The sequence below is a fragment of the Pteropus medius genome, unplaced genomic scaffold (genome assembly GCF_902729225.1).
Source record: "Pteropus medius unplaced genomic scaffold, Ma_sr-lr_union100, whole genome shotgun sequence".
Classification (NCBI taxonomy): Eukaryota; Metazoa; Chordata; class Mammalia; order Chiroptera; family Pteropodidae; genus Pteropus; species Pteropus medius.
Window position 1 is genome coordinate 5731485 of NW_024345861.1, and position 12915 is coordinate 5744399.

At 35.8% G+C, this 12915-nt stretch overlaps 1 protein-coding gene across 2 annotated transcripts in view; it reads left to right on the forward strand.

The window, feature by feature from the left end:
* JHY (junctional cadherin complex regulator) overlaps nucleotides 1-12915 on the forward strand; it is a 66894-nt gene that overhangs the window by 16667 nt on the left and 37312 nt on the right. The window lies entirely within an intron of this gene.

Below are 12915 nucleotides of genomic sequence, written 5' to 3' on the forward strand. Positions count from 1 at the left end.
ACTTAGACATTTCTCCCAGACTAGGTTATTTTTCATTATTTTTAAACATGTTCTCAAAAGAAGCCAATATAAGAGGAGAGGCAAAGAGTTAGGACAAAATAATTATGTCTAATAATAAAAGGGAAAATATTTATTATAAGCTCTTTAATTACTGATATCTTAATTACCAATTTTTTAGTAGTTATAATTTAATTTACTAAACAATGTTGGAGTAAATCAATTGTCAGTGATTCCATACCATAATTTTAATTATGCCAAGGAGGAGGAGACCTTAAAGCATTTTAGGCTTTCTCAGTCTTTGGGTATTGACCTTGTCCAGTGCTTTCTCCAGGTTCAAATGTCTAAAGGCTGATTGCTACTTGTATTCAAATGTGTTTTTTAACCATTTCAACATATATTTCCTTCATCTTCACTCCTATTCTTTAAAAAACGGTAGAAATTAGTTTGGCCTAACAATGATTTAATGATGCATGTAACTTGTTTTATTGAATTATAGTCAGTAGCATAGAATGATATGTTCCTTTCAAATCATTATTTATTTATGAAATGTGTGCAGGTCTTTTCTGTCAATACAGATTATATATTCTTATGGGCAGGAAATATGCTTTGGACCTATTTTTAATCTTCATAGTAACTAACCTAACATACTCAGTAAGTATATGGGGAATGAAAAATGTATCTCTTCCATCACCTCCAAACTTTATTTTCTTTTAGTATGACTTGAAGTTTATGTGGGGGAAATGATATTTCTCGAGCAGTAGTTTGAAATCATGGCTGGATCTTAGAATCACCCGAGAAACTAAATATTTTTAAGAAGTGATTCTCAGCTCCATCGGGACCAATTTACATCTCTGAATGAGATCTTGAGCATCAGTATTTTTTTTTAAAGACTCTCAGGTAACTCTGATATGAAGCCAGGTTTGAGAAGCATGATTCCAGACAGAGCAGAAGTTCTCACCTTTGACTTCGCATTGGAATCATCTGGAAATTTTTTAAAATACTGATTCCTTGGCCTGAAGTCCTAAAATTCTGATTTTATTCATTTGGGGTGCCCTGTAAGCATGGGGAGTTTTCGAAACTCTCTAGGTGATTCTAATGTTTGGCCAGGCTTGAGACTCATTGATCTAGAGCAGCAGTTCTCAATCATTAGAGTGCATCAGAATCATTTGGAGGGCTTGTTGAAACAGATGGCTGCACCTAAGTCAAGGATTTCTGATTCAGTAGGTGTAGTATGGGGCCCAAAAATTTGAATTTTCTATGTGGCTCAAGATGATGCCACTTCTGCTATCAGGCCTACACTTTGAGAACCAACGATCATTTGGTTCTCAAATTTTTAGGTGCTTATGAACCATCGCAGGATCTTGTTAAAGTAGGTCTGAGGTAAGACTAAAGGGTGTACATTTGTAACAACTCCAAGCTGATGTCAAGGCTGCTGGTCCACAGACCACACTTTGAATATCAAGGAGCTGGAATATAAACAACGTAGAGCATTTATCAGAAACCTTAAAGCCAAAGTGTAGTAAATCGGTACCCACAGAGCACTGACGGTTTCAATGGCTGTTAGGAGTATTCTTTTGATTAGGGGGTAGGAAGTACAAAGTTGGGGTGGCAGATTTTAGATTAAGCAGCATTCTTCTGGAAGATTTTAATGTTCGAAAAATCTGTTTTCCCTTTCTGATTTCTTTGAAAGAGATGACAAATGTTACAACTAAGAACAATGAAAGGATAAATGACACCTATTGTTGAATGAATGAATGAATGAATGTCAATTACCTTTACACAGAGCCAAGAAAACCCAGCTTTTTAATACATTGTTTTGTTGCAAGCACCCATTCCCAGCTGAATCAAATTTAAGGGTCTTAAGTAGTATATCTCTAATATATAAAAGACATTTTAGAAATCAATAAAAGAACAATACACCGATATAAAAATACACAAAAGATATGAATAGATAATTCACAGAAAAGTTAATACATATGGGTATTAAGCATATGAAAAGATATACAACCTCAGTTATAAGAGAAATGCAAATTAATACTACATTGAGATTCTATTTTTCACCTATAATTAAACCAACAAAATTCTCAAAGTTTGAAGAACCTATAGGCAAAAACGTAGTCAAGGTAGTGAGAGAATAAATTAGTATAACCAATATGGGGGAAAATTTGTTAATATCTATTTAAAATACAAATATATACACTCCTTGATAAAATAAAGTGTAATGGCTAAGAGTATAGGCTTTGGAGCCAGGTTGGTTGTCACTAACACCTGCCAGCTGTCTGACCTTGGGCAGGTGGTTTAACCTCTCTGTGCCTCAGTTTGTTCATCTTTAAAATGGAGATAATAGTAATTTCCTTATAAGATTATTAAGAAGATTAAATAATTGGGTTAATATATGTAGAATACATACTGCTAGCTTATAGTAAGCACAATATAAGTGTTAGCAATTGTTATTTTTGTTTGACCCAACACATTTCACCCCTAGGAATTTATCCTAGTTGTAGGTGTGCAGTTTTGAAATAACTTCTGTATAAGACCATTTCATTCTTATTTGTAATGACAAAAGATTGAAACCATTCAAATGTCTATCATTTGGGGAATACTTAAATGATTTATGTGTATCTATACAATAGAGTACAACTCTATTTTTAAAAATGAGAATGTTCTCTATGAATTTTATGCACAATTTATCAGGATGTATTATTAAGAGAGAAATTAAAGATGTAGAATAGTGTATACAGTATAAAAAGGTGGAGAGGAATAAAATGTATATCACATTTGCTCGGTATGCATAAAAAAATTGTGAAAGGATACTTAGATGGTTAATCATAGAGAGTGGAAGGGGAACAGGTGGGAGCACAACTGTTCACTTTATACCTTTCATACCTCTTATTTTTGAATCATGTCTATGTATTTACAGTATACAACATTTTGTAGGAACCCAAGTAACTTCACACTCCCTGATTACTCAGGGCCACCTAAACTGCATGTTTTGCTTGTAAATAATGGCTTAGAGTAGGATCATTGATTTTTTAATTCAATTGCTCCACAGTCTTTTGGCCATTTTTCATAGATCCGTTCATCATACATTAAAATGCACTGGAAAAAAAATCACATTTGAATACATTATAAGATCTTAGTCACATGATGTGCAAAGCAAGAAATTGATGTAAAAACCAACACACACTAGAGGGCACCTAAGTATCACAGTCAGCCAATAACTTTGATGGTGAATTTCCAGTGTTTACTTTTATTCATGATTTGTTCTGTAGCCAGAAGTATTTGTCTGAAACTCATTAGAATTTGAGTCAATTTATGATCTACCATTAACGGAAATTGTATATTGAAAATGAACTAACTTCCTATCTTGATTCTAATATAACTTTTTTTTGGTGAAATTTATTATGGGCTCAGAAAAGAGAAGTAAGTGCTTTATATATGTTATTCTTCTCTTTCATTGTAATTTCTTAAGAAATTACAGATACTTTGCAAATGTGGATATAGAAAGATTATTCAATCACCTTTAGTCTTCGAGACGGTATAAAGCTCTATATAGAATCTGGTCCCCATTCTGAGTATCAACACCTTTGTGGCTGTTCTGAGATAGCAGGTCAGCCAACCAACAAACATTTATTGAGCATCAGCTATGTTCTAGGTACTCTCCCCAGCGCTAGAGATTTGACAGAAAACGAGATGTACAGAGCCCCTGTCTTGAAAGAGCTTACAATCCAGTCATATGACACAGGCAAGGAAACATGTCACAAAATAATTTCAGAGTACCACCTCAAATACTTGTAAAAATTATTCTACAGAGTAAGTAATTGGTATGTGTTTATTGATTCTTAGATTTTTTTATTTTGCCCTGTGCAACCACAAGAAGAGCACTTACTTATGACAGCATAATTCAAATTGAACATAATGGAATTTTCAATATATTTCTTAAGTCATCATTCTTGTATGCACTACAGAGCATTTAATTTCTTAACTACTAATTTGTGTGATCTATAGAGTGATACTTTATTAATTTGGCAATATTGATGAGGGATCTATAAAAGGAAAACTTTCCACATAACTAAAGCATGCCCTTTCGAAAACTAGAACTCCAATATAATTAATTATTCTAAGGAGAGTTTTCAAAAATGTGCCTAGTGTGCCTGATATTTCCGCATTATTTTACCTGGGTCATATTGCACTGTTCTATAGTAAAGTACGGAGCCATGGCGATGGGAATAATTCTTTGCCTCTTTATTAAATACCCTAGACTGCTATGAATGTGGGGTCATTTTTACCACTGTCAGGAGCTTCTAGCCAAATGGGAAGCAGACATGTAAACAGTCAGTGTAAAGTGATAACTGCTATACTAGAAGTCCCGAAGGAACCCAGAAGAAAAAAATGCCCGTCTGTCGGAGAAGTCAGAGAGGGCTTCACAGAAGAGGCAGTCATTGAACTGTTTCTTTTAAAAGAAGTAGAAGATAACAGGCAGAGGTGGGTAACAAAGTATTGCAGACAAAGGGAGCATAAGCAATGGTATTAAGGCACGAAAAGACACTTTAACTAGAAGACTTCTGGTTCAGTAAGAACCTCTATAGTACTAGTCAGGGACTGGTGGTCAATCAAACTGTTTAAAGCATATATGAAAAGTGATAACTATATACCTTAAATATTTGATTTTCACTTACGATATATAATACACATGAATTCACCACTCTTTTACTGAGAAGCCAAGGCCTTTTCTGTGAGTGCATATTCTATTGATTGGAGTGTTGTATTGTCTTTCTTGCATCAGTCTGAGAGCATCTATGATTTGTACTTCTGATTTCTTGAAAGGAAAGTGAAAACTTAAAAAACCTTTAGAAACAATCTATTTTTTCACTAATCTTTTACAGTTTTCCCCCCCACATGTTATTTTGCCATTTGTTTTTATTGGGTCATTCTAAATTATTTAACTTAAGTTTTCATGAAAATAACAACTCTGTACACACTTAAATTTCTCTAGATGATCTAATCACTTAATAAATTTCATAATTTTACAATACATTCAATAGGAATTAACAAGTTTAGGAACAAATGTAAAAGACTCTTAGTAAACATACAACTCAGCTAGTAGAAACAAGTACCAAGACATAATGTGAGTAGCCGACCAGCCATGAGCATTCAGCTATGGGCACTAGTTAGGACATCTTAAAGGAGGGCTGGAAAGTGTTGATTAATTCAGTAAATTACTTAAGGAGAAGGTGGATAATGTTGTATATGACTAGATCGTGCAGATGGGAGTGTGGATATTTAGGCTAGAGAAATTGGCAAGTGCCTTTCACATGGGCCCTTGTATTCCATTTTAAAGCAAGGACTCTCAGAATGTGGTCCCCAAAAAGCAGCAGCAGCATCACCTGGGAACTTGTGAAAAATACACATTCTTGGGCCCTGTGTTAGACCTCTTGAATCAGAAACTCTGGGGTGAGGCCTTTAAACCTGTGTTTTAAAAGGCCCTCCAAGTGATTCTGATACATGCTGAAGTTTTAGAACCACTGTGCTAAGAGTTTGGCCTTTCCTCTGCATGAATTGGAATCATTGAAGGATTTTAGGAATGGAGCAGTTTGAATACTCCATCCAGAGGTCATACTTAGTCTTAATTGTGTTATGGAGAGCTCAGTTTGCTAGCTAATCGACCTTCAAACAGGTTACATGAGACATTCCTAAAAACCTCTTTCACATTTTTGAAAATGGTTATATGCTTTATTCATTTGCATATATTTTTAAGAGCTTATTATGTGTCAGATATTATCTTAGGATATATCATTAGAATACATCATTGAACAAAACAGCCCTTGCTAAGGAAAGAAATGAAGAAGAGCAGAGGGATAAGAAGTGTTGGGTGGGGAGAATTACAATTTTAAATAAGTCACAAAGTTACTGAGAGAGCTCACCATGCAAATATTTGAGGAAAGAGCACTCCTGGAAAGGGGAACAGCAAAAGTGAAGAGCTGAAGGGCCAATGGAATGGAAAATGAGGTCCCAGTTTCCACCTTATTTTGACAGTTGGCTACCTGGCTTTAATATAAACCACAAATCTAGCCAGATAAACAAGTGGATTTTATGTATTCTGATGTAAGTGGAGAGTTCAATGAGCAATACATTGATCTTTTCACTCAGTAATACTTCTTGAGCACGTATGTGCCAGGCATACTCAGAGACACCATGTAGCTTGTTTGAGTAGCATGACTGGAGGTGTATAGCATGGCAGCCCTGCGCAGAGTCCTCCTTTTCCTGCCTTTATGAGACTTACAGTCTAGAAGGTAAACAAAGATAATTACCAGAGTGATACTTGTTATAAAAGGGGAAGTACAAAGTACTAAGACCATGTTCTCAGGTGCATCTATTTTAATCTCTATGACAGGAGTCCCCAACCCCAGGGCCACTGACCAGTACTGGTCCATGGCCTGTTAGGAATAGAGCCACACAGCAGGAGGTGGGCGGCAGGCAAGTAAGCAAAAGCTTCATCTGTATTTGTAGCTGCTCCCCAGGCTAGCATCACTGCCTCAGCTCCACCTCAGATCATCAGGCATTAGATTTTCATAAGAGCTCTGGTACCTGGTGCCAAAGAGGTTGGAGACCACTGCTCTAGGGTGTCAGAGAATGCTTACTGGAGGAAGATATTTTTCAGCCAAGGCTGGAAGAGTGAATGAGATTGGTCAGAATAAGTGAGATGAAAGGGGTATTACACACAAAGAGTGGACTATGCACAGATGCAGAGGTAATGATTCATATGGCCCACCGGCAGAACCGAAAAAGTATGAGACGAAGAGATCAAAGCATCATAGCTGAAGAGTAGAGGACTCAGGGCCTTATAAATTTTTAAAGATTAAGGGCAATAGAAAAACAGTGAGGTGTTTTTAAGTAGGTGACTGGTGTAATTAGTTTTGGAGTTGTAAAAGCTCGAGTATTTTATATGGAAAATGAATGTAAAAAAATAATATATCCAAAGGTTTCGGTGTCATCTAATTCCTATTGAGCACATATCTGCTAAATACATTATGAAATATTCTATAGGAGTGGAGAAAGTGGCCAACAGCAGTGCCAAAATATTCCATGTGTTTTGTCTCACCATAGCAGAATAATACAAATCCCCAGATAATTCAAACAGCTCTGCTAAATATCCATATTGGAGCCTGACAACGGTATAGTTTGTATTGCCATACCTCAGACTCTTTTGCTGGCTATGCATATACACAGGCAACAGCAGTGCTAATGTTATGGGGCATAAAACTGACACAGAGCAAAATGTATTAGAAATAGGACAGAGAATTAAAACTACAGATCCCTCATTAGCCACGTTAACAAAGAAGTGCACACTGAATCCAGTGATTATGCCTTGAAAAGAGGGATTAAATAACATATGTGACTAGAAATATGTTATTATTTTGTTGAAATAATGGCAAGCAAATACTACATTTTTAAAAATCAGACTCTTTGGCCTCTTTTAATTTAGATATGTGCAAGTTGTTAGTACCAACAAGAAATGAGAATAATAAGGAATCTAATAAATTAATGCGAGGCTCCTCACAACGCGTAAATGTAAGGTCAGTAATAAAAAACAGTATAAAGGAAAAAGAGATCAAAACCTCCAGTGATGTCAGACTTTATGTCAACATGCTGCTTAAACACATTTCAGTGTGTGTCTATGTAGATACTCTAATTCACATATAGCTCTTGGTAAAGCATCAACTTTTTTTGTGGTGCCGATTTTCTAAGAACCTGATGAGTTTCTCTGAGAGAGCAGTAGCAGCCCAATCTAGCTCAGCTGTCCTCCATCTGAGTTGCTTTCCTACCTACAAACCCTCACTTCAAAGCAAGGAACATAATGTACAATTTTTTAATGGCTCTAGACCCAGGCACTCAGGCTCTCTGCTCTGCGCCTTACCTCAGTGTAAACACCTAATCAAGATTGCCTGCGCTTCAACAATAGCAGCCAAATGCAATTCGAGAACCACAAGCCTTTGAAGTCCTCCCAGCAAAGGCCGGTTTTCTAGTCTGGGATAATGACATGCCATGATTGCTGTCTTTGTTGTATCTTTTCAGTAGAGAAGCAATTATAGGCCTCAATTTAACAGAATAGACATTACACAGCTTATGATGCTCAAAATGCAATTTCATTTGATCATTTTCTCGATTTGATTGGTATTAATAGAATGGTTCACAAAAAAAAAAAAAATAGCTGGCAGAGGTTGTGTCCCATTCTACTTTCAAAGAGATAATGTAGAAGTATGCTTTACTTGCCCAGAGACTCTCGCTAGAGTGATTCAGACCCTGAGTTCCACCAAAACAGCTTGTGGATGGAAATGTTGTATATCCTACATTCTATGGGGAAGGAAGCATATGACAATGTATTTTTTATTTGTAATTTTTTTATTATAGATATCTGTAATAATAATAAAACTTCCTATGATAAGTTGCAACAAAGTTGAGAACATAGCTAGATCAAATAGTCTAAAGACTCGGCATTATAACAATAATTCCTTTATTTTTCTTGAATTCTTCACATTTCTCTTCAGAAAATAACAATGAAAAATTCGAGCCAGAGAAGTGAGATGCATCGATATCTAAATTTTCTTATAAATGCTTTTATTAACAATTTCTTCAATAAATAACAACAGTGTTGAAAACAAATGGTAGCTATTCAAATATTCTCAATACTTAGAGACATAACAACAATGCCTTTAAAATAATAACTTTGGTTTTCCTTATATGTTTTTAATTTTAGTTTGTTAAAAAGCCAAAAATTAGCTAAAATGCCAATTTTTTAGATTCAAATATCATCTTTAATATTTGCCTAATAAGATTGCTTTTCAACCAAAAAAAAAAATGAGAATCCCAAACCTCAGTCTTTTCACCAGATCTGATACAATTCAGGAAGAAATGGTTAATTCTAATTTAGGAACAAAGTTATTCCAAAAAATTGTTATTAAGGTGGCATCTTATAATGAATTTAACATCTTTCACTATGTTTTTCAATGAGATTTGGTAGAAGCGATTTACGCAGGAACATGATTCTAAAAACTACTATTTGACTCTAAACAATTGTTTTAAAGCAGATATATTGTGTTTTTCATTCATATTTGCCATTTCATCACTGATTATTCCTTTTCCAGTTTAAGTCATATTGACCAACAATGTACTTTTTCATGCTATAAGTGTATTTAATCCAGTTGAATGTGAGGTTTATGTATATAACACAAATAATCCTTAACAAGATAGAATTACCTTACACAACAGATTGAACATTATATCCCAGAAAATCTATAGCGATGCTGCTGAACAAAAAAATCAAATAACCTATTTATAGCCAATGCTGTTTTTTTTTTTTTAAGAGAAGCTGGCACTTTAATGAAAAGGCCAACATCGTTTCTACAAAGACTACCTCTTAAAGAGGAGATGCTTATTATTTTTTTAAATTAACTGAACTATCCAAAAAATTTTGTATGGTTGGCATACAATAACATATTTGTTTCCATTGTAGCATAGTGATTAGAGATCTATGTAACTCACAATGTGATCTATTAAATCTATTACTCCTCTTCCTCCTTACATATGTATTACATTATTAACTATTTTCCTTATGCTACCCTTTATATCTACATGTCTGTTTTGTAACTATCCATTTGTACTTTTTAATCCCTTTGCCCTTTTTCACCATCTCCACAACCCCTTCCCTCAAAATATTCTCTGTATCTATGAGTTTATTTCCATTTTTGTTGTTGTTTATTTTGTTCTTTAGATTCCACATGCATGTGATATCATGCAATATTTGTCTTTCTCTATCTGACTTAATTCATTCAGCGCAATATCCTCTAGGTCTATCAAGGCAATATCTTTTTTCCAACCCCTTCCTTGTAGTCTGTGTGTGTCTTTTAATCTGAAGTGAGTCTCTTGTAGGCAGCATATGTAGGGGTCTTGCTTTCTTATCCATTTAGCCACCCTATCTTTTGGTTGGAGCACTTAATTATTTTCCATTCGAAGTATTTGTTGATAGATAAGTAGTGATTGCCATTCCTTATTCCAGTTTTTGATACATTTTTTCTTCTTAAATAAGTCCCTCCAACATTTCTGTAATATTGGCTTGGCGTTGATGAATTCCTTTAACTTATTTTTGTCTGGGAAGTTCTTTATCTGTCCTTCAACTCTAAATGATAGCTTTGCTGGATAAAGTATATTTAGTTGTAGATCCTGGGTTTTCATCACGTCGAATATTTTGTGTCAAGCCCTTTAGTCCTGCATAGGATCTTTTGAGAAATCACCTGCCAGTCTTATGGGACCTCCCTTGTAGGTAACTAGATCTCTTTCTCTTGCTGCTTTTAAGATTCTCTCTTTGTATTTAACCGTTGGCATTTTAATTATTATATGTCTTGATGTGGGCCTCTTTTGGTTCATCTTTCTGGGGACTTTCTGAGCTTCCTAGGGTTGTATGTTTATTTCCTTCACCAGGGTAGGGAAATTTTCCATCATTATTTCTTCAAATAGCTCTTCAAGGTCTTGTTTTCCTTCAGATACCCCCAATAACATGGACATTTTTATATTTAATTGTGTCCCATAAGCTCCTGAAATTATTCTTTAGTCTTGGTTTCCTTTTTCTTGCCATTCTGATTGAGTGTCCTTGGCTTCCCCATCCTCTGTATTGGTGGCTCGATCCTCTTCTTTATCCACTCTGTTTATTTCCCTTCATATACTCTTCATCTCAGATGATGTGTTCTTCATTTCTGATTGGTTCCCTTTTATAATTTCCATTTCCATTTTCATGTTTTTTATCTCATTGTTAAAGTTCTCACTGAATTAATCTACACTTCCCCTAAGTTCATTGAACATCTTTATAACTAGTATTTTGAACCCTGCATCTGTTAGATTGCTTGACTCTATTATTCTTGGATCTCTGTTCTGTTCTGTCATATGGTTTCTGCTTCTTTATCTTCCTATTTTGGCTGCCTTTCTGTGTCTGTCTCTATGTACTAAGCAAAGCTCCTAAGTCTCCCAGTCTTATTAGTGAGGCTTTGTGTGGTAGGTGTCCAGTGGCACAATCCTGAGAGGGGTTCAACTGCAGACCAAGTTCAGCCCCAGCCTGTGTCCCTCCAGGGCCACCTGTTAAGATTCAGCAAGCAATTCACAGATGCTGTGCCTACAGTTACCTCAAGAGACCACACCAAAAGCCAAGGCCAGCTGTCACCTGTGTGAGTTTTGGCACTGCTCAGCCAGGAGTACCAGATTCCTGAGCACACACCTGGATGTGGCTTGGGTGGGGCCACAAATTGGGGGAGGTGAAGTTTCAGGGAATCCTCTGTGCAGAGCAACCATTGTTATCCAGTTTGATGACATCTCAGCTATAGTAGTGCTGTGTCTGCACACTGGGATGGGGGCGGACTCAACAGAGGAACAATGGATACTGCCAGCACCTCTGCCCAGGAGAGATCCTCACCTCCAACAACTCAGTGTCCCCCTGTAAGTCCCTGGTGCCCCCCATGGAGCCAACTTAAGCTGGTGCTCAGAGCAAGCAGGTCTGTCACTGCTTAAATCCGGTCCTGAACACAGCCCCTTTAAGAGGCATCTGCAGCTGCCAGCTGCTGCCGTAGTCTCTGTCCCACTCAGCCCCTCAGACTGGGCAGCGTCGCATCTTCACTCCCTCGTACCTTGCACCATTGCAGATCGATTAATTATTTTTCTCCCTAGTTGTAGTGTTTCTATTCATCTGGATCCCTGGCAGCTTTGCTTGCTGTTTGCTCTGTGTTTCTGTCACAACTTAGATTTGGTTGCAAGAGGGAACAAAGCCTCTATCATCTACACTATTTTTTCTGACAATGTATTTTTAATTTGTAAACTTTTTACCAAAGCTATATAAGATATCCCATCATTGTCAATCAAACAATATCACCAGTGAAAAACTGAATCAACTAAACCAAATCCCCTTTACAACAGCCTGGGAATAAAACCACCCAGTGGCAGATAGAGGAATAAGCCCAATGTCACTTTCTCCCAGGCTCCAGATGATAGTTCATCCAAGACATCGCCTTGAGATTTGAGAAAGGAATATTTCCTTGCCTGTGTAGGCAGCCTATTTAGATTTTATTTTTTTACTCTTAGCCTTCATTTCTCCTCCAAGACAGAGCTGATTTTTCTTTAAAGAAAGCTGTTTCTTCTTAACATAGTGGCAATAAGTGATTGAAACCTTTATAATGACGATGACAAAAGTTGTGAATCGTAATACTTCTTATTTTTGTCTAATGTTTCTTGAACCAGTTCTGTGAGAGGGATTGAGAAATAGAAACATTAAAAATGGTTCCTGACCTTGAGCAGCATTTCAGTACAAGTTTAACTGTTTCATGGTGGTGTAAAGTTCCATTTGCAGAGTAGGTAATGATTCAAAACTTGTTGATTATTTCCATTTGTAATCAGAAAAATTCCATCATCAAATAGTATATTTTGCACCTTGTATTAGCAGTGAAAATTCAAGCATGGAAAAATTTTATTTTCATTTTTTCCTATTTTCAGATCAATCTTTAAGTGTCTAAACTTCCACACTATCTATTTGCCACATATATATGTACACATACATATATATATATACATGTACATATATATATATACACACACATACATATACACATATATATGTATGTATATACAGTAATTGTGATAAGTAGGCATTCAGGTAGAGATAAGACTACACCCAAAATAAAGGAAACAAAATGTTGTCTTTCTTGTGCGAGAGAAGCCACATTGAATAGTGAGGAATAAGGTTATTTTCATTGTCAAATGCTTACTTATTACCTAATATTTAATAAATATGTTTGCCTCTTCCCATATTAAATACTCATCTGCATGTGAAATAAAAATAAGCAGCAAAATGAAAAACTGAACATAAACATGACAAAT